Source organism: Vicugna pacos, chromosome 10 (assembly GCF_048564905.1).
Source record: "Vicugna pacos chromosome 10, VicPac4, whole genome shotgun sequence".
NCBI lineage: Eukaryota > Metazoa > Chordata > Mammalia > Artiodactyla > Camelidae > Vicugna > Vicugna pacos.
The window spans coordinates 16,085,630-16,108,650 of NC_132996.1; positions in this window are offsets into that span (position 1 = coordinate 16,085,630).

A 23,021-nucleotide genomic window follows, 5' to 3' on the forward strand; every position below is an offset into this window, starting at 1 on the left:
AGGAAGAATATAGACAATTATATGAGAAAATGTGCACAATACTCTATGTGGAAGGAGGTTCATTATAGTGTATTTAATTACAATAAAAAATAAGAGGAAAAGCCTAAATATCCAGCAATTGTGGACTGTTTTTTTCAATTGAAATATACACAATTCACAATGCTGTGTTAGTTTCTGGTGTACAGCATAGTGATTCAGTTATATATATATTCCTTTTCATATTCTTTTTCATTATGGAGTATTACAAGATATTGAATACAGTTCCCTGTGCTATATAGTAGGACCTTGTTGTTTATCTGTTTTATATATAGTAGTTAGCATCTGCAAATCTTGAATTCCTAATTTATCCTTCCTCACCCACTTCCCCCACTCTGGTAACCATAAGTTTATTTTTTATGTCTGTTAGTCTGTTTCTGTTTTGTAAATAAGTTCATCTGTGTCATTTTTTTAGATTCTACATATAAATGATGAGATAAATGATATTACGATATTTGTCTTTTCTGGCTTATTCCACTTAGTGTGACAATCTCTGGGTCCATCCATGTTGCTGAAAATGCCATTATTTCATTCTTTTTTATGGCTGAGTAGTATTCCATTGTATAAATATACCACATCTTTAATCATCTGTTGATGGACATTAAGATAGCTTCCATGTCTTAGCTATTGTAAATAGTGCTGCTATGAACGTTGGGGGTGCATGTATCTTTTCGAATTGTATTTCTCTGGATATGTGCCCAGGAATAGGATTACTGAGTCATATGGTACATCTATTTTTAGGTTTTTTTTTTAATTGCCATTCTGTTTTCCATAGTGGCTGCACCAAACTACATTCCTACCAACAGTGTAGAAGGGTTCCCTTTTCTCCATACCCTCTCCAGCATTTGTCATTTGTGAACTTTTCAATTATGGCCATTCTGACTGGTGTGAGGTGATACTTCATTGGAGTTTTGATTTGTGTTTCTATGATAATTAATGAAATTGAACATTTTTTCATGTTCCTATTGGCCATCTGTTTGTCTTCATTGCAAAAATTTTTGTTTAGGTCTTCTGCCCATTTTTTGATTGGGTTGTTTGTTTTTTTGATATTGAGTTGTATGAGCTGTTTGTATTTTCTGGAAATTAAGCCCTTGTCAGTCTCATCATTTGCAAATATTTTCTCCCATTCTGTAGGTTGTCTTTTGGTTTTTTTAATGGTTTCCTTTGCTGTGCAGAAGCTTATGTTTAATTAGGTCCCAGTTGTTATTTCTACTTTTATTTCCTTTGTCTTGGAAGACTGACCTAGGAGAACATTACTATGATTTATATCAGAGAATGTTTTGCCTATGTTCTCTTATAGGAGATTTATGATGTCTTGTCATACGTTTAAGTCTTTAAGCCATTTTGAGTTTATTTTTGTGTATGGTGTGAGGGAGTGTTCTAACTTCATTGATTTACATGTGGCTGTCCCGCTTTCCCAATACCACTTGCCAGAGAGACTGTCTTTTCTTCATTGCCTCCTTTGTTGAAGATTCATTGACCGTAGGTGTGTGGGTTTATTTCTGGGCTCTCTATTCTGTTCCATTGATTCATATGTCTTGTTTTTGTGCCCATACCACACTGTTTTGATTACTGTAGCTCTGTAGTATTTTCAGAATTCTGGGAGGGTTATGCCTCCAGCTTCATTCTTTTTCTTCAGTATTGCTTTGGCAATGCTGGGTCTTCTGTGATTCCATATAAATTTTAGGATTATTGTTCTAGTTCTGTGAAAAATGTCCTGGGTAATCTGATAGGGATTGTATTAAATCTGTAGATTGCTTTGGGTGACATGGCCATTTTAACAATATTAGTTCTTCCAATCCAGGAGCATGGGATAGCATTCCATTCTTTAAGTCATTTCTTTAAATCATTTTAATTTCCTTAATCAATGTTTTATAGTTCTCAATAATCTTTCATCTTTCTGGTCAGATTTATTCCTAAGTATTTTTAATGTGATTTTAAAGGGATTTTTTTTTTTTTTACTTTTCTGAAATTTCATTGTTAATGTAAAGAAATACAACAGATTTCTGTATGTTAATCTTGTATCCTGCTACCTTGCTGAATTCATTCATCAACTCTTAGGTTTTGCATGGAGTCTTCAGGGTTTTCTATATATAGCATCATGTCTTCTGCATATAGTGATAATTTTATGGACTGTTTTAATAAATTTAATTTACATACATTCAAAAGAATATGACATTTTTTATAACTGACTTACTTAAAGAGATATAAAATAAAAAGGATTTTTTAAGTTAATGACTTTATTTCTGAGAACAGATAAGTTCACAGCAAAATCAAAAAGAAAGTACAGAGTTCCCATATATCTTCTTCCTCCACATATGCATGGCCTCTCCCACTATCAACGTCCCAGACCAGAGTGTTAGATTTGTTACAATGGATAAACCACACTGCCATGTTATTATGACCCAAAGTCCATAACTTACAGTAGGATTCACTTTTGGTGTTGTACATTGTATGAATTTTGACAAATATATAATGACATGTATCACCATTGTATCTTCATACAGAATAATTTTACTGCCTTAAAAATCCTCTGTGCTCTGCTTGTTAATCTCCCCCTTCCCTTAATTCCTGGTAACAGTGTGCAGACCAATGCAGAGTTGGCCCATCTCAAAAGAGGTTGTGAGTAAAAGAAAATGTCCAATTCTTAGTGGAAGAGAGTAGCAACAGACTCCTAGAATCAGAAAAATATGTTCGGATCAGCCATATTTTAGCACCTCAGATTGAACCAGCTGGAACTCTATTTCAAAATCAGGATTTGCCTTTTAATGGGAAATCAGAGAAAGAGAGAGTTATTAGAGGAAGTAGTCCTATTTTAGCATCATCATTTTAGATTGTAGTGAAGTGACACAATTAGAAAATAACTCAGGCATGACAGGATAAAATCACTTTAATAAAAAGTCCATCTGGGTTTCTGGTTTAAAATGATGAATTGAAGCCATACATTTATCATTGTTCTGTCCCTCTGTACCCTTCTAAAATCATATTACGGGAATTTTAAAAGCATAAACTACAAGGGCAGTGAATGGGAGAGAGAAAGGTGTCAACAAATTTTTGGAAACTGGGAAGTGGAAGAAGGCATTAGTGAACTTGAGAAAGCTGAATGCCAGGTAGTGCAGGGAAGGATGTCAGTAAGACATGGCCCATTTGTGCTGCACAGCTCCAGAGAGGCTGGTGCATGGAGGTGCCAGCTACCACGTCAGGGCAGTGTGAAGCAAGGGGGTTACGAAAGTCTCTTTAACAAACTGAATCCAGGTCCCTGCCCTTATTCTTTGAAGCCAGAAAATGATCTCTCCCACTCAGGCAGGAAACTAGAGGACTATTATGTGAAAAACTGACATGAAGCAATTCCTAATTTGGGGCTACCAGGCGTAGTGGAAGAGGGCTATACTGAAGACAAGGCAATTAAGTGGAAAACAACACTGAGATACAGGATTCTGCAGTCCACTAGTACAGCCTGGTTCCTGGAGTGATGTTAGCCAGGCGTGTGCTTTCTAAACAAGAAACTAGTTTCCTAGAAAAATGAGATGGTGCACTGAAAAGGCCCATAGACACAGATGTTTGGGATTCTCTCAACAGAAAGGCCTAGTCCCCACAGAGACATTCACACAGCAGTTGTGAGACCCCTCCCATAGATAGTTAGGGTTTCACATTACTTGTTTAGGATGTTGCTCTTAACTAGGAATGATCTGAGGATCTCCAGACATTTGTGTAAAGCCTCCAATATGAAAGACAGAGGCCACAACAAACACTTTTGTAAGAAACTCAACTCAGTGGAAATGGAAAAATACAGGGAAAAAAATTAGAAAACTACAATCAACATCTTTAGATAGCCAGGAAAGGAACAATAGGATGCTATTTCGCAAAAAAAAAAAAAAGTTTCTAACAGAAACTCTGTAGAAAAAAAGAATCTTGTAAATTGAAAAGCATATTAGAGGAAATGCAAATTCAATAGAATGATTGAAAGAGAAAATTGAGGATAGTTCTGTGAAAGTAGACCAAGTTGTGGAACATATGGAAAATAGTGTTAAAAAGATTAAAAGTTTAGGATTAGCAGATACCAGGTACTGTATACAAAATAGATAAACAACAAGGTCCTACTGTATAGCACAGGGAACTATATTGAATAGCTTGTAATAGCCTATAATGAAAAAGAATAGGAATATACTGGTATAACTGAGTCACCATGCTGTACACCAGAAATTAACTCAGCATTGTAAATCAACTATACGTCAGTAAAAAATAAAAGCTAAAAAGACAAACATATGCAATATAGAAATAAATAATAATAATAAAATGGAGACTAGTCTTGATGATCATCTGATCAGACAAACCTACTTAAGCCATATAAGAAAACTTAATCTAGTTTATTTCATGATATAAATGAAACTTAACTTATTTCTTATAAATACTTATAATAGTCATAATCAACACTTGTCATCTTCCTAAGATGATGTGAGATAATCATCATTTTTAACCAGTGCACTGTGGTCGCACTGTAATAACCAGTCATCCTGAAGGTCAAATAGAGTCTTGGTTCTGGCTTTCGGATGAACCGTCCTATAATGTCATGCTGCAGAGCTTCACACCAGTTTCACGTTTGAAGTCTCCCTTTCCAGTTTGTTTCTCCATCAACAGACCATTCATATAAAGTGAAGCTCTCTACATTTTCTTTTGGCGAAAGATAAGGCAGTTAGAGGATCAGTGTAAGAGGTCTGAGATTTCAGAATCAGGAAAAGGAAAAATGGCTAGAAGGCAGCTATATAAAAAGTACTAGAAATTTTTCCAGAACAGAAGGATCTGATTTTCTGAATTGAGTGTTCCCGTTCACTGCTTAGAAAAGTTAATGGAAAAAGGCACATTTTGTTGTCAAATTTCAGAAATTGGGAGACAAAGAGAAGACCTTAAAACCTACAGAAAAAAAAAAAGAAAAAAGAAGTGATTTTTCTAAAGATGAAGAATCAGTATTTTATCATTTACAGCAACACTGGAAGCCAAAACCAACAAGCCTTCCCAATTCTGACATTTCTAACCCAGTGTCATAACCAGACAGACTGTCATTAAAGTGTGAATATGGGGGGAGGATGCATTTTCCTACATACAACTTTTCAAAAAAAAAATAATTTTCCTTAATCCCTTTTCTGGGACTTACTAGTTCATCTTCTCCACCAAAGTGAGGAAATAAATCAATAACTTAAAAAAAAAAAAGGATCCAGGACATAGGCTATCTATCACAGGAGAAGGGTGGTGAAACTGGGAGAGAGAGCCCCCATCCAGACTGCATCACAAGGACAAAGGGTCCCGGAAAGAACCACTCCAGAAAAAAAAAAAAAGATTGAAAGACTACCTGGTGAGTTTGACCATTTGGCTAATAGTATTTAAATGAGGTATTTAATGAAGTTGAAGGATTTTAAAGAACTAATAATAGGATCATAAAAATGTCAGCAAAAGACAGAAAGACCTGCAATTAATAATTCCCGGGGGAAAAAAATCCCAAAAAGTTATTCAAGAAAGGCAACTTGATCACAGTATACAACTTACCTCAGCAGTAAAAACACTCCTCACACAGTTTGACCTACTTGACACAATTACTGGATTAATTTAAGGCCCCTGTCATTTCCCCCTCTTAAAACACTTCAGTGACTCTCCCAGTCTTTCGGGACACTCAGTGTTACAGACCTGAGTGAATTCCCTCACTTCAGTGAGTCAACCACACCAGAGACGTGACCCTACTTGCCAAAATGTGTTAATCAAATCCAGGGTAAGCCTGAAAGAACCCAGATCTCTTTGTCTCCCAGTTCACTGCTCCTTCCCCTGCCAGCCCAGGTGGCAGGAACACATACCCTGGGCTCATTTTATGGTGCTCTGTGTCCTGAAATTGTGAATCACATGCAATTCCCAATTAGAACATACACCTGATTCCAAGAGCTACTCACCTGTCCCCAACCCATTACATAGAGAACGGAAGTCTATTCTATTGATGTAGGTACGCCAAAACCTATGAAGAGACTTGCGGAACTGGAATAAACTACCATGAGATGCTCACTGACCCTGGGTAGGCTCTCTCATAGGATGTTGTATCGCTTGTCCTTCCACATTCCCAGTTGAACGAGGCATGAAATAACGGGCAGTTTTAAGAAAGATAGTGGAGACAAGTGGCCCCTGAACCTGAGAGCTCATGACTTAAGGATGCCTTGAGGGGCATCAAGTAAGTGAGCAAATAATTATAAACTGGCATGATGAGTGGTGATACAAGTAAGCACAGAGTGGTGTGAGAGCACAGAGTGCCCCCAGCCCCATCTCAGAGTCAGAAAACCTTTACCAGAGGAGGTAGCATTGTTGCTGAATCCTGAAGGAGCAGCAGGGGTTAGCCCGGTCAGGGCAGTGCCCTTCTCATCACTCTCCTAACCTTGAGGCCACCTCCTCCAGGAAACCAGCTCCCACCCTTCCCAGCCACTTGGGCCCTCACTTAGCATCCTCTCCATTGTACTCCTGCATCTGTGTTATCTGTGACTGTGGTTCCAGGAAGGTTTGACTCAGCTGGCTGAGAATTCTCCAAGGGAGCTTGCTAAAAAAGGAAAATAAAAACAAAACACAGATTTCTCGGTCTATCTCCACATATTCTAATTCAGTAGGAACCTGTACTTTCTGTGGGCTCCCAGGTGAAACTACTGTCCAGCCAGACTTAGGAATTACTATCACATACCCCTCCTTTTAGCATATCCTACATCAAGCTATGTTTATCTTTTAAAGAGATATTAGTACTATTTTCTTACCTCTGTTAGAATCTTTTTGATCTTGAAACAGACAAATTTTCTGTCATAACTACTGTTAACCCTGTTTCTAGCACAATGCTATCATAAAATAGGCATGCAATAAATATTTTAAGTTAACGAAGAACGGATATGCATAAGAGTTTGCAAGAACAGAAAAAGCTAGACATTTGCCCTTCAAGACTAAAATTCATACTATGTCATTGAATAATTCTGATACGTGAAATTTATATAGTGCTTTGCAATTTACAAGCTGTCTTCCCATATGATGCTGCAGTTGATACAAACATCCCATGGGGTGGGTAGGCAGGGATATTATTACAGATCTTTCTCGACTTATGATGAGGTTACATCCCAATAAACCCATCGTAAGTTGAAAATATCCTCAGTAGAAAATACATTTAACGCACCTAACCTACCTTAAACGTGCTCAGAACACTTACACTGGCCTACAGTTGGGCAAAATCATCTAATACAAAGCCTGTTTTAAAATAAAGTGTTGAATATCTCATTCAATTTATTAAATGCTGTGTTGAAAGTGAAGAAGTAAGAATATTGGTTGTTTACCATTTGGATCGTGTGGCTGACTCGGAACAGCTCACTGCCGCTGCCCAGCATCACGAGAGAGTGTCATATGCATGTCACTAGCCTGGAAAAGATCAAATTTGAAATTTGAAGTCCACTTTTACAATATTGCAAAGTCGAAAAATCGTAAGTCGAACACCCTTGAGTTAGGGACTGCCTGTATTGTTATTATTATTATTACATTTATAAATTGGTAAACTGAGGCTCTAAGATCAATGTTGAGAGGCTCGCCCAGATTCAAATCTTAAATATTTAAAAAGCTCTCTTTGCATTTCTTCCCCACCCCATCACCTATTCAAAGGACTTTTTTTTTTGAAAGTAAAGTAAATACGTTCTTTTCCTTGTTTAGATGGAGGAGAAAAATATTGGGGGTGGAAATAAATCTCATGTAAAGAATATATTTATCCATGAGCTAGTCAATGATAAATTTGTGGGTACCAGGGAATCATTCCAGACCAACCATGGGAAGATAAATGCTTGCATTTGGCAGGAAAAAAGGATGGTGATGGCAGATAAAGGCCCAAGAGCCTCCAGAAGATTTTGTCATTGCCTTCTGTGACATGATATCTGCAAAGATTAATGGAAACTTTTTGCACAGTGATATTTAATCTCTGAGTTTGGGGAGTTAAATTTAAGCATTCAAACAGTGGACAAAATTTCATGCCCAAGATGAGATCTTGAGTCACAGGTTCTCGTTCACAGAGAATGTGCAGTTGGGAGGAATTTGGACAACCACACCTCAACTTACTCAACCACTGACTCTGGAAGGACTTCTCTCAGGGAACATGGGCCAGTTTGCTAATGCCCTGCACAATATTCTCACCCTGGAAGGTGATGCAACCATGGATCGGATGGCTCCAAACTGGGGTTTTGAGTTAGATGGGAACAATGTTTGCTCCTGCTGGGAAAGAGATACTTTCAGATATCATTAGGAGTTTGCTTAATCATTTTCATATGAAAGAAATGTAACACTGCTTGGGAATGAGTCCCTCAGAAAGTCTGGGAGACCCAAAACTCCCAGCAAGTTAACAAGCAAACAGCCTTTATGTGAGAGCCCATGATTGTAACAAATTGTAACAGATCCCAGCCGCTTATCTCCCTAAAGAGGACGTGCTTAGTAACTGCCTTGAGGTTTTAGCAGTGACCCAGGTCCCCGGCTATAAATGCTGGGCGTGCCTGCTGTTAGTCTTCTATCCTCAAAACAGCCTTGGGCTGGAATGGTAAACAACTTTTTAAAAAGCTGCAGACTCAGAGGTGAGAGGGCTGGTTAGCCAATGACGGGTAAGACCCCCTGAGGGGGGCAACCTAAGACAGGCACAGCCCCCTGAGTCCAAGCTGTTAAGCAGCTGATTCTCATCCGTTCCGCCCTGATAAGCTGAATGGCTCAACACGAACATGATTCACCAAAAAGGTCTTCTGACCTTGAGCCAAACACCAACAATAAACAAAGCCTTTGTACTCATTGTGATCCCACCCTGTCCTTCCCTAAATTCCTGCATTCCTCCTTTGACTGTACTCAATAAATATGGGAGATTTGAGAGGCTCATAGTTGGCTCCCGACTCCCTCTCGCTCTCTTGACTCTTTTCCACAAAGTCTCAAGTAATTCATTCGGTCTCTCGGTGGGACTTCTGCTGGCCAGGACCCACAACTGGTGACAAACTCACACCTTTAAGCACTGGAGTTCTCTTTCCTTCTCCTTCAAAGTGTCAACAAACTTATACCAGAACTGCTGTGCACCCTCTGGCCTTCACAGTAGAAGCACACGGTTACGAAGCCATGCTGGCTGGTCCCTGATACCTTCCTCACTTCTTCCCTCCTCCTCACTCAGCATCAGTTGAACAGTAAATTGCATCAGTCAGTTCCCTTCTCTAATTCTCATGGCTCTAACCCTGGTTATTTTTAGTCTTTTTAGTAAGGAGAGGGGCAACAACTGAGTGGTTTTCCTCCTTTTAGATTTTTCTCTGTCTGTTTCTCCTCCCTCCTGCCCGAGTCCTCCTTCTTTTGTTTGCTGGTTGGTTGGTTGGTGGGTTTTTTTTGGTCATAAGTTTTTCTTTAATCGAAGTAGAGTTGCTGTACTGAGTCATCTTCTAAAGCAGATGCAACCAAGTTGCTTCTCTGCCCCAAATCCATCAAGAGCCCTCTGCTATTTTGAGAGAGAGGGAGAAGGAGGGAGGGACGAAGAGAGAGAGGGAGAGAGAGAACAAGAATCCCAAGTTGCTTGGGCGCCTTTCCTGTCCTTCATAATCTGAGCCCAGCCTGCCTGTGTAACCTTCCCTTCCCTGACCTCCTGCGCCCTCTCTTCCAAACACACCCCGGCCCCCAGGCCCCTGTCGTCCATTCACCATCCCTCCTGTCCACATCACCCTCGTCCATGTCCGAGATCTTTATTCCTGATGCTCCTTTTCACCAGATCTGCCCTTTCGTTCACTCCAACCCCATCCATCAAAGCCCTCCTCATTTCTCAAGGTCCAACTCAGGAATTCCACTGCTATGAGCCTTCCTTGAGCTCCCCAGTTAGGGCTTCTGTCGTGAAATGTCATTTTGAATGTATTTTAGTTGTGTACACATGGGCTTTTTCACCCCTCACAAGATCCTTGGAGATAGTTAATGTTTTTCTAGCATTTAGCCTAGTGTCCATTTCACAATAGGCAACAAATGCTTGTTAAATTAGTGTCATGGAACTGCATGGAATTGAACTGAAAAAACATTAACTGATTTAAATTGAAAACAAATTTGCACCACTAGGAGTGACTTCATCATTGCTTTAATCTATTATTTAAGCAAACTCAGTCTCAAGGTCAATTCAAGCACAAAGGAAGAAATTAAAAATCATAATCTTGCTATGCAGAAATAACCGTATTTTGTATTTTGGCATATATTCTTTCAGTATTTTATTTTTATCTTTCTGAACAAATGTTTATAAATTTAGAAATTATAAAATTGGTAAAATAGACCTAATTTTTAATTTGAAATATGACACACAGGAAAGTGAAAAAATACAAATGTACAAGGAAATGACTGGAAGATGAGCCACCCAAGTCAAGAAGCTAAACATTGCCTGAAATTAAACAAGTCCAGAAGCCTCGTGTATGTACGCCTTTGGAAATGGATCGAAGCCCCAAATTTGCAAAACAGATTGTACTATGATTTACATAACAGATAAACTCTGCCACATCATGGAATGCAACACAAACCATCACAGTGAAAGTTATTTTAACACCAGGCCCTAGTGATTGTTTTATCATCAACTCCTGGAACTATATTTTCTTTTTGTCCAAGATAAAAGCCACAGTAATAGAAACTCCTCACACACTCAAGTTTTCCAAAGTTAATGACATTGTTTCAGTAATTCACCTGCTTTAAAAATTCTGATCAATATTGGCCTAGACAATGTGTGTTAACATCTCTCCTAAAACTGCCCTATGACTGACTGATCCCTAAATCCCTGTATCAACCTTCCTAATTCTCTTCTGTGGAGGCACCAGTGAGCCTCATCTCAAACCCAACCCCTTCTCTCTTCCCTAACACTAACCTGATTTTCACAGTTGCTGCTTCCTTTCTTTTCTTTATATTCACACCACCTAAATACGTAGCCCTAAAACACAACAGTGTCTAGATTTGTCTGTTTCTGAACTTTATATAAATGGATTCATACAGTATGTACTTGTTTTGCTTAGAATTATGTTTTCAAAGCTCCTCTATGTTGTTGTGTGTACTTACAATTTGTTCATTCTCAGTGCTTCTCATTGCTGTATAGTATTCCATTTTACTCTCAATGGACATTCAGGTTGCTTCCTGGTTCTATTTATTTAACATTGGTGTTAACGTTCTTACACACATCTCTTGGTGCAAGGGCTCTCACCTTACTGCTGGGTACATACCTGGCATAAAATTGCTGAGTACTTGTAATAGAAGAACAGGGTAACTTCCATCAATAAGGACAGTTTTATAAAGGAGACAAATATATACCACATATATCAGATCTTTCCAATGAAGATATCATGAATGCCCAAAGATAAGCAGCAAGTGTTTGCTAGAAGGTGCTACAGTAGGAACCCTCATCCTCTACTGGTGGGAGTATAAATTGGTACACCACTTTGGAAATATTTTGACATTGCCTTATAATGTTAAAGATATGCATATCCCCATGTCCCAGCAATTTATTCTGCCTGGGATACTGCTGGACTACATTTCCCAGTCCCCTTTGAACTTGGGGAAGGAGGGCACATAACTGAATTCTGGCTTTAGGAATATAAGTAGTAATGTGCCATTTCCAGGACTGGCCATAAAAACCTTACATATGGGATTCTCTATGCTCTTTCCCCCAAGTCACTGACTATGAAACTATGAACTATGAAAATCAAGTGTTGATAAACTTAAGTGCATAAAAGTTGAGAAAAAGACAGCATTTTTAAGCCAAGTGATTATGCCCAGTGTGTTTGAGAAAATGCAACTAAGTGGCTCAGCCCATTTGGGAATTACTTCTGACTCCTGAGCTGTGGTTATCTATCTGCTGCATCACTGTGAGGTTGGACCATACACATAGTAGTTTCAAAAAGACTGCAAATCATTGAACAAATTTTTAGTGAAAAACTATGTGTCAGGCACTGGGCTTGATGATAGGGAAACAAAGTCAAATATGACAGAGGACTTGCCATGAAGATGTTCAAATACTAGTGGAAGGGACAGAGGAGTAACTAAAAATTCAATAGAGTGGGGCGTGTGCTCTCAGAGAAGTGGGAGGAGGGTAGAGGGAACCCAGGCTCCTTCCATCTTGTGGCTCAGAGGGGAAATGGGCAAGATAAGAAATGCACAGGGACCGAACAAAATGTTTGGAGGAGGGTAATGTGAGAGAGGAGAGACAAATATGGTAGAAGGAAGGACTCCCTAGAGGAGATAATGAGGAAAAGTAAGCATTAGCCTGGAAAATAAAAAGGAGGGGAGAGGTAGAGGGAGATGAGAAGGACCTTCCTGACAAAGAGAAAACAATATGAACACCCAGACCATGAGAAAGGATGGTGCATGATGGAATCTGCAAGTACAGTAGAAGCTCTTTTACAGACCATTGCTTAACCGACTTGTTGGTTTAGCTGGTGTGCTGGTGCTCTCTATTTCCTGCAAAATAAACAAACTGATGTCCAGGTCACCCAGATGCCTGCAGCTGGTAGGCCGCTCTCAGTATATCTGCTCTCTCTGTATGTGCCAGTTGGGTTGTGTGATACCAAGAATCAGTTTGTCCATATCTACATCTGTTTCTTTCTGGTGATACTTATTATTGTGATTAAATCATTTCATTAAATTCTATTTAAAACTGTACACTTCCGGTGTGAAAAGGAAGAGAGCTTTTGTTTCTATGGAAACTAAGTTAAAGACTTAGGGAAGACTTGGGGGAAAAATGTGGAAGAGACATCTGTTAAAAATGCAGGAGAAAATCATAAAAATCCAGAAGGATGATAAGTTTTGATTGATTTTCAAGTGCCCTTAGGATCTTAGTCTACTTTGGAATCTATACTGGAAATCATAGACAATGCAGTATAGCTGTGGTCTGTGCAAGAAAGATAACACATGACTCCAATCGTGTAGGACAGGTTTATCATTCCCACTTTGGGGGTGAGAAATCTGAAGCTCATACTAGGTGATCTTGACAGATCTTTCCAGCTGTAATTGTTCTGTGTAAATGAGCAGTGCATTCAGGTGCATTGCTCATCCTTAAAGAACTTTTAAAGTTGTCAACCTATTACAAAGCTTAACACCAAATGAGATTAATAAATAATAATCGTTATCACTATAAAAATAGCTAACATTTCTTGAGAGCTTATTAGGTACCAAAGTGAGTGCTAGAACTTGCATTATTTTTACTTCTTGTCACAGTAATCCTCTGAGGAAGATGTAATCTTAACCCCCAGTTTATAGATCAGAAACCTGAGGCTTAGAGAGGTTAATAACCCAAGCTGATTTATCTCCAAACCCAGGCTCCCCGGCCTCAGATAATACTGCTCTTTCCCTGACTCCTCCCAATGTGTCTTGTCAGATGCCTCTCTTAAGTCATGTTGTGATCATTCTCTATTCTTTTTTTTTTTTCTGGGCTCTCTATTCTGTTCCATTGGTCTATATGTCTGTTTTTCAGACTGTATGAAAACTACATATGACTGTAGCTATGTAGTATGTCTGAAGTCTGGGAGAGTTATTCCTCCAGCCACTTTCTTTCTCTTCAGTAGTGCCTTGGCAATTCTAGGTCTTTGATGGTTCCACATAAATTTTATTATGATTTGTTCTAGTTCTGTGAAATATGTCCTGGGTAATTTGATAGGAATTGCATTAAATCTGTAGAGTGCCTTGGGCAGTGTGTCCATTTTAACAATATTGATTCTTCCAATCCAAGACCATGGGATATCTTTCCATTTTTCAAAGTCTTCTTTAATTTCCTTCAGCAATGGTTTATAGTTTTCGCTATTCTTTATTTCTTGTGTCTCCAAAACTCACTCCATATTGGAGTGTCCTAGTGGGTTATAATTAGGTCCTGCAGCTTGCCGAAGGGGCCAAAAGTGGCTTTCATCCATCCCCCCCGCCACCACCTCCAGTATCGAGGCTTCACCACCTGCCACCCAGCAAGGGAGCCTGAGGTCACTCTCTCACTAGAGGGAGTGAGCCTGTGAGAACCTGCCTCAAAGAAACCCTGCTCATAGAGCATTCAGGCCACATCATTGGCTCCAACAACCCCAGCCCCTTAGCATCTACCGGCCAGCATCTGGGAGCTTCATTTACCTCAAAGCAGGCAGTGAAGTGGGGGTCTTCAAGACTCCAGCATACCCAATGAGGGCACAGCCTCCAGTCTTGGGAGTGCAGAGAGCCCAGGATCCATCCAGGCTGAGAGTCACATCCAAAAAGTCCTGGTAGAGATGCTCCATCACCAGGGAGACTCAGAGCCACAAAAACATGACCTTTGTTCTGTTCTCCCTGGGACCCAAACCTGTCACTGACAGAACAGACTTTAAGAGCAGAGGTAGAAGTCATGAAATTAAGTCAGAGGCTATGGGGTTTCTGGGATGGAACTTGATCATTATCAAGTCCAAGCCTGTTGTTTCTGGATGGACTATCTCTCATTTCCTGTTACCTGCTGAACCCACATCCAGTGTTACATCTCAGACTAGATGTTAACTTCCTTCAGGAAGCCTTCCTTGACTCCAGATTAGTGTAGGATCTCCTGATAGGCACACCCACTTTTCCTACACTCTCCCTAACGCTGTTTTATCTTTTTGCCTACATCCTGATCTCTCCCTTAGACTTGGAATTAGTCCTGCTGACGGGCTGTAGCCTAGCACCTAGGACAGCACCCACAAATACTTGTCAGATCATCAGGAAGCAACCTGCTCAGTTTGCCCAGGGGAGCTGGGACTTAGGACCTGGTAGGTGAGTTGAGTCACAGCCTCTGTCTTCTATCCAACCTCAGTGCTCCTGACTCCTTCCCTTCACAGCCAGAGTCCTTTGAGGACCCTCTGTCTGCCCAGGGATCTCAAGGTGTCCTACCCAGGCAGGCCTTTCCTGGGGTGACAGTCACTTCCACAGGTCTCTGTCCCTACCCTTTTCATCCCCAGAATGCCCTCAGTCCATATCTCACAGTGTCATAGAGAATAGTCCAAAAAATGAATCCTCAGAGGGCTTAACTGACCGATAATAACAAAAATGTTGCCCTCCAGGAGTATTTCCATGAAAACAGAAAAGTTGTGATATGATATGATGCTGTCATCAATCTCTATGCTTTGTTCCCCAGTCTGCTACTGTCTTTTGTGACCTTGACAGTTTGAGAGTTATTTTGTAGAATTCCCTCAGTTCAGGTTTGCCTAGTGTTTCCTCATGATTGTATTCAGAGTGCCCCTTTTCTGTCAGGATACCACAGAAATGATGTTTGCCGGAGACGCACAATGTTGGCAATTATGTAACTCTTTGTACTAATCATGGTGTGCATGTTTCCACCAGGGCAGGATGACAGGTTTTATCCCATGGGACAGCTCCAGCACAGAGTTGTGACTGCTCAGATCAGAACAAAGACAAGGACTGTGGGCTCTGTCTCAGTGGGAAAGAGGGTCATGATGGCCAGTACAGTGCCCTTGAATGCAGGTCCCAGCAAGGCATACAAGCTTCACAAATGCACTTTCCCTCCTTGAGCTCATTCGGTCTTGATAGGAAACCCAAGGGGGTAGGCCAGTCAGGAAGCAGTATCCACCCTTCGCACACTTTGCCTGAAGAAGCCAAAGGCAGATACTGGGTTGGTTGTAGGTGGGTAGAAAGCAGTGACAGATTTATGCACTTAACAGAGGGGGCACCCATGCGTGGGGGAATGTTGGTGAAATTCACTTCACATTCAGCAAAGCCTTTTTTCAAAGGGTGAATTTCATCAACAAGGATAAATGACCTTCCATACCCCTGCTATGGAAAGGTTTTTAAGGAAATGTATGATCTCAATTAAAATGAGAAAATCTGGGTGAGTTGCTAAGAAACAAGGCCCTGTCTACCCTGTCTCTGGCCATAGGAGACCATGCCAGTGACCTGGTTATAGGTGGATTTCCTTGGAAACAGTACCTGGGAATTCTTAAGTATTAACGCTGAGCAAGAATAAAGTCTTCATTTTATTTTATTTTATGGAGATGAGGGCAGTAAAAAGAATTGCTAACTGAGCAAACTGGCCAACTGTAAAGGGAAGATGCGCTTGTAAAAATGATGCTCAAGAACAGGAACCTCTTCTCAATGTGTTCTCTGTTCTGTTTTATTCTGTTTTTTTTTTTCTCTAGATAGAAGTAATATATGTTCATGGAAAAATAATTTTAATAGTAAGGAAGGGAATGACATGAAAAGTAGAGCTGTCCTTTCCCCCTCTACCCCTGGGGCTCTTCCTCAGAATTAGCCACTGTGAACAGCTTCTTAAGTGTCCTTTGAGATGCTGCCTATGAAGGCACCAGCATGGATAGGTACATCTTTATTTTAGATAAATGAAAATTGTGTATCTCCTTCACAGACTTGTGATTTTTTTTCTCTCACAAGGTGTCTCAGAGATCTTTTCATGTCAGGACATAGATATCTTCTTTGTTCTCCTTGACACTTGTGCTCCAGTTTGGATAACACTGAAGGAAAATGTATCTAACCCATTGTTTAATACTGAGTTACAGTGTTTTTATTGTTTGGCTATCACAGACAATGCTGCAGTGAACAGCCCTGTGAATATTTTTGCAGACTCATGTACATTTAGCTTTAGGGTAAGTTCTTAAAAATAAAATAGTTAAGCCAAATTTCGTATGCATAGTTTTATTGCTATTGCCAAAATTATCCTCCAAATATGTCACACCAATTTATTCTGCTACCAACAGCATAGAAGGTTTTGTATTTCTGGACTCACTCCTGCCCCTAAGCAGCACTGAGTATCATGGAACCTAAAGGTCTATGTGAATCCAATAGGAGAAAATGATATCTCACTTTCTACTTTTGGCATTTCTTTTATTTTAAACGATATTATGCATCTTTTCAAATGTTTATTGGCCACTGACATTTCCCTGTATGTAGATTGCCTGTTTGTGGCCTTTTGCTCACTTTTCTATTGACTTATCTTTTTCTTATTGATACCTAAGCACTCTTTGCTTACCTACGAAAAGTAGCCCTTTATGCTTCCAAATATTTACCTTATTTTTCTTTGAACAGATATACCAATTCTGCCAGCCTCATCGGGTTATTCTAAGCCCCAGTTAAGATGACACATATGAGAGTGTTTTTACTGATCCTGACCAATGGATACAGTTTTTCTTCGGTTTGTTCTTATCATAGCAGAAGAGTCTGGTAGAAAAAGCACACACTTTGGAATCTGAAGAACCAGCTCAAATCCTGGCTTTGCCACTACCTGCTGAGGCAGACTGGGAGATCGATGGTCCTACCTAATTAGCAGCCTCCCTCCATCGGTGCCTTTAGCCCTGTGACCTTCGGCCCTCTCCTGCTCTGACTCTGGCCTTAGCAATGTGACTTGCATTGTCAATGCAGCAGTAGCAAATGAAGCAGAGACTTGAAAAAGTGCCCCCACCTTTCTGCTTCCTCTATGGCTTCCTCTGCCATTGCTGTGAGATCATGCTCACCCTGAGAGGAAAGACGTGCAGAATAGAACTGAGTTATCTCAGCCAAGGCTTCAAACGTGTGAGAGAGCCTAGCCAAGATCAGCAGAGCCATTCAGCTACTCATAAACTCACGAGCAGTAAAAGCCACTTAAGAAGGGGTGGGGGGCTGGTTTTCTTATGCAGCAACAGCTAACTGATATACTATCTGTGTGATTAAACTGTGCATCTCAGTTTTCAAATTTCTAAGTTGAGAATCCTTATCAACTTCATAGGGCTATTGTGGGAAATAAAAGTGCATTTATTGTAGTAATAATGATAGCCCAGTTCTTACTGGCAGGGAGAAAACCCAACCACAGGTAGCATTCGGAAAAAAATGCTGCAACGGCCTTTAGCAGCCCTATGATACAAAGCAGGTGTTACCTTTACATCTATGTTTAAGATCTGCTAAAATTTCCAGGTCTACCAAAGTTACTTAAAAGTATATCCTTAAGCAAGTGGCTTAACCTATCTGGGTTTCCAACAGTCTCCTCCAGCTCTCCACTGTTTATCTGTCTGGCTCATTGTCTCAGCTCTTGGCCTTATTCTGGGTTTGGAAAGGTTTTTCTTTATCTCTTTGTTCAGAGACTTGAGTTCTCCCTGGCCCCCTCAACCCACCACCTCAATGTATCCCTCAAAACTTAAATCAGAGTAATAATATTAAGGTGCAGGTTTACTTTTGCAATTGACCCCTTAGCCCTCAGAGGCTTGCCCTAGCCTTGAGGAAGAAATCCACTCTGCAGTGCCAGGAGCCCAAGTCCCGTTCACCCATTCAGGCCTCTTCCCTCACCACCTGTGCCAGCTTGCACACATGTTGTCACAGATCCCAGAATGTACCTGCCCAGAGCCTCTGGGCCTTCAGGCACACTGTTTCCTCTGCCCTGTAGTACCCTCTCAATCACCAAATCCCCACCTTGGGTGCTTTGTCAATTTCAATTCTTAGACACTTTCCCTGACCCAGGGTTTCTCAAGCTCAGTGCTGCTGTTGGCACTTGGGGCCAAACAAGTTCTTGGCTGTGGAATGCTTCCTGCATTATAGGATGTTTAGGAGCATCCTTCTCTGGCCCGTGCCCACTAGATTTTAGCATCATCCCTTCCAACTTGACAGCCAAAAATGTCTCCAGACATTACCACATATCTCCTGGGGATAAATCACCCCTGATTGAAAACCAGTGCTCTAACCCCTCTCTCACCTCCACCCACAAAGAAGATTTAATGCTCTCAGTCCTCCTGGGCTCAATTCTACTCAAGCAGTTATGACACTATGTGTTAAATGTCTGTTACCAGTTTGTCTTTCCCATTAAACTGTGGAATACCTGAGAACAAAAATTGTGCCTTTGATCAGTTTCTGGAGCAGGGAAAGTGGTCAGTGAACATCTGTTGAAGATCTGAGGTAGAATAGCAATGTACAAATGAGGCATTGACTTTCCCATGCCTGGTTGCCTATGACAGTCACCTGAGGATATTTTAAAATACAAATTCCTAGATATAAGCCCAGACTCCTCAATCAATATCTTAGGGAGTAAGAACCCAGGAATATGTACTGTCTAAACTCTGAGGTATTCCTAATGCAGCCAGTCTACAGGAAGAACTCATCTAGAAGACAAATGGCAATGAGAAACCTTTACTATCTCTGCAGACCACCTGACAGTGCTTACTTCTATCACTGAAAAAAGTAAAATATTCCTCCACAGAAATCCTCCTGCCCAAAAAGATAAATGGTTGTTTTATAAGATGAGTAAAGTAAAGAAATTGCCAAAGAAGAACAGAATTGGAGTATCATGCTTCCTGATTTCAAACTGTACTACAAAGTTACCGTTATCAAAACAGTATGGTACTGGCACAAAAACAGACACATAAATCAATCGAACAGAGTAGAGAGCCGAGAAGTGAACCCACACTTCTATGGGCAATTAATCTACAACAAAGGAGGTGAGAATATACAGTGGGTAAAAGACAGCCTCTTCAATAAATGGAATTGGGAAAACTGGACAGCTACATGTAAAAGAATCAAGCTGACCTACTCTATCACACCATGCACAAAAGTAAATTCAAAATGAATTAAAGATTTAAATGTAAAGTCTGAAACCACAAAACTTCTAGCAGAAAACACAGGCAGTATGCTTTTTGACATTGGCCTTAGTAATACATTTTTGGATACAGCTCCTCAGGCAAGGGAAGCAAAAGCAAAAATAAACAAATGGGACTACATCAAACTAAAAAGCTTTTGCACAGCAAAGGGAAACTATCAAGAAAACCAAAAGGCTACTTACTGAATGGGGGAATGTATTTGTCAACAACATCAGGTTAGTATCCAAAATATACAAAGAGTTTATACAACTCAGTGTCAAAAGTACAACCTGATTTTAAAAATGGGCAGAGGATCTCAATAGACATTTTTCGAAGGATGATATAGAGATGGCCAATGGGCACAGGAAAGGATGCTCAGCATCATTAATTATCAGGGAAATGCAAATCAAAACCACAATGAGATATCACCTCACACCTGTCAGAATGGCTATTATCAAAAACACAACAAATAATAAGTCCTGGCGAGGATGTGAAGAAAAGGGGACCTTTGTGCACTGTGGGTAGGAATGTAATCGGTGCAGCTACTGTGGAAAACAGTATAGAGATTCCTCAAAAAATTAAAAATAGAACTACCATATGATCCAGCAATTTTACTCCTGGGTATTTATCCAAAGAAAACAGAAACACCAATTAGAAAGGATATATGCATCCCTGTGTTCATTGCAGTATTGCCCATCAATAGATGAATGGATAAAGAAGATGTGAGGGGGCGGTGTGTGTGTGTATACATTATATGTATATATATATATATACACATACATATATATATATATTATATATATATATAAATATATATACATAGGGAGAGAGAGACTACTACTCAGATATAAAAAACGATGAAATCTTGCCATTTTTGACAACATGTATGGACCTTAAGGGTATTATGCTCAGTGAAATAAGTCAGAGAAAGACAAATACTATATGAGTTCACTTGTATGTGGAACCTTAAAAAAAAAAGAACAAACATAACAAAACAGAACAGAGAACAAACAGGTTGTTGCCAAAGGGGAGGGTGGTAAGGGGAGGAAAGAAATAGGTGAGAGAGATTAAGAGGTACAAACTTCCGGTTGCAAAATAAATGAATCATGGATAAGAAATGTACAGTGTGGGGAATATAGTCAGTAAGTATGTAATATCTTTGCATGGTGACGTATTGTAACTAGATTTATGGTAGTGGTGATCATTTTGAAATATATAGAAATATTGAATCACTATGTTGTACCTCAGGAACTATCATAGTGTTGTAGGTCAATTATACTTCAAAAACAAATTCGTAGAAAAATAGATTTGTGGTTACCAGAGGTGGGGGAAGAGGGAGGGGGAGTTGCATGAAGATGGTCAAAAGATACAAACCTCCAATAAAGTTATAAGATAAATAAATACTAGGAATGTAGTGTACAAGGTGATAAATAAGATAAATACTGCTGATGTTATATGTGAAAGTTGTTTAGAGAGTAAATCCTAAGAATTCTCATCACAAGAGAAAATGTTTTTCTATTTCCTTGATTTTCTATCTGTATGAGGTGATGGATGTTCACTACACTTACAGGAATAATTTCTTCATGATGCATGTAAATTAAATCATACTGTACACCTTAAACTTATACAGTGCTGTATGTCTATTATATCTCAATAAAACTGGAAGGAAAAAGTTAAATAAAAAGGTTCCCAAGAAGCTTCCAGAAATGGCTCTACATGTAGGCAGAGGGACACTCCAGCCAGAATGGCATGTAGAATTTGTGAAAATACTCCCTTCTGAGGCAAAACGTTTAATCTGCCTTGGCTTCCTATTCCCAAGGCCCACCCATAGCCTGCAGAGCCCTGCCCCTCAACTCCGTGGGCCACAGGTGACTCCTTCCTCAGGGAGCTCACTCTTCCTCAGTAACCTTTCTGTCCAACAAAACTCAGAGGAATTTTGTGGTGGAGGATAGAGTGTCAGCTTTCCCCTGAAGAAGGGGACAAGGGCCTGTGCTAAAACAGCGCTATTTTTTATAAAACTATGTGCCCTAGGAAGCAATACTTCAAATACATTTAAGACTAATAGAGTTGTGTATGATGAAAAATCTCTTTGTAAGAGGGCGTCAGAGGTCAGGCCTGAAAGAGTGACTGATGGCCAGAAATTCATCACGAGGCAGGGTAGTGGGGGTGGAACTAGATTAGGAAGTTGACAGGCTTAAAAAGAACATCCGCATTCACTCTGCTGTGACAGGCCTGGAGTAAATGTTAACGGGGTGGGGCCCTGCAGGCTGTCTGAGCAGGCACGAAGCCCTCGCTCTCTGCCTCTGGGGGAGCCAGCCGTCTCTGGCATCTTTAATGATGCTATTACATTCTGGAAGCTGGGGCTCCTGTCAGATCACTTGTCAGTCCCGGATGTCTGTCCTGGTTTGCTAGGGCTTCCATAATGAAGGACCACAGACTGGGTGCCTTAAACAACAGAAAGTCATTGTCTCATGGTTCTGGAGGCTGGAAGTCTGAGTTGAAGGCATTGGCAGGGCTGGTTCCTTCTGAGGGCTGTGAGGGAGGAATCTGTTCTGGGATCTCTCCTTGGCTGTGGATGGGCCATCTTCTCCCTAGGGCTCTACTCATGATCTTCCATCTGGATGGGTCTGCCTCCAAATTTCCCTTTTTTATAGTAAAATCGGACTAGGACCCATCCAAATGACCTTATTTTAATTTGATTACCTTTGAAAAATCCCTGTATCCAAATAAGGTCACATTGTGAGGTACGGGGAGTTAGAACTTCAACATAGGAATTGCAGGGAGGGGCACATATAATCAACCCATAACAATGCCTGACAATCATGTCTCCCTCTATCCACTTACCAACTTCTCCTTACCTCCTGAGCGTTCCTGGTTGCCCTTCCCTTCTCCCCTCCTCCCGACCCCTCAGCTCTTTCTGTGAGGACATGGTCACCTTTCCCAGACATGGCGGGAAGGTGAGGCATATTCCAAAGAGCCCCAGTGAGAGGATTCTTGTCCAGATTATGTTACTGAGTCCAAACTTGCTTTGCTCGCTGCACGACAGGCCAGTAAATTGAGAGGTGAGGTGTTGGGGCAAGGAATAATGACTATTCAGAAAGCCAACAGACCAAGAAAATGGCAGACTAATGTTCTGGAGAACCATCTTCCCCAAATCAGAATTTAGGCTTGTTTTACATTAAGAAGGGGAAGGGGTGTGGTTGGTCATTGCAAACTTCTTGGTCTCAGAATCTTTTGTTCTTACAGCTGTCCACGTAGGTCAGGTCATGGTGTTCCTGTAAACCTCCAACAAGACAAGGGTTATTTTCTTTTTTTTTCCCCACATTTCAACATTTTTTTTGAGTTATAGTCATTTTATAATGTTGTGTCAAATTCCAGTGTAGAGCACAATTTTTCAGTTATACGTGAACATACATACATTCATTG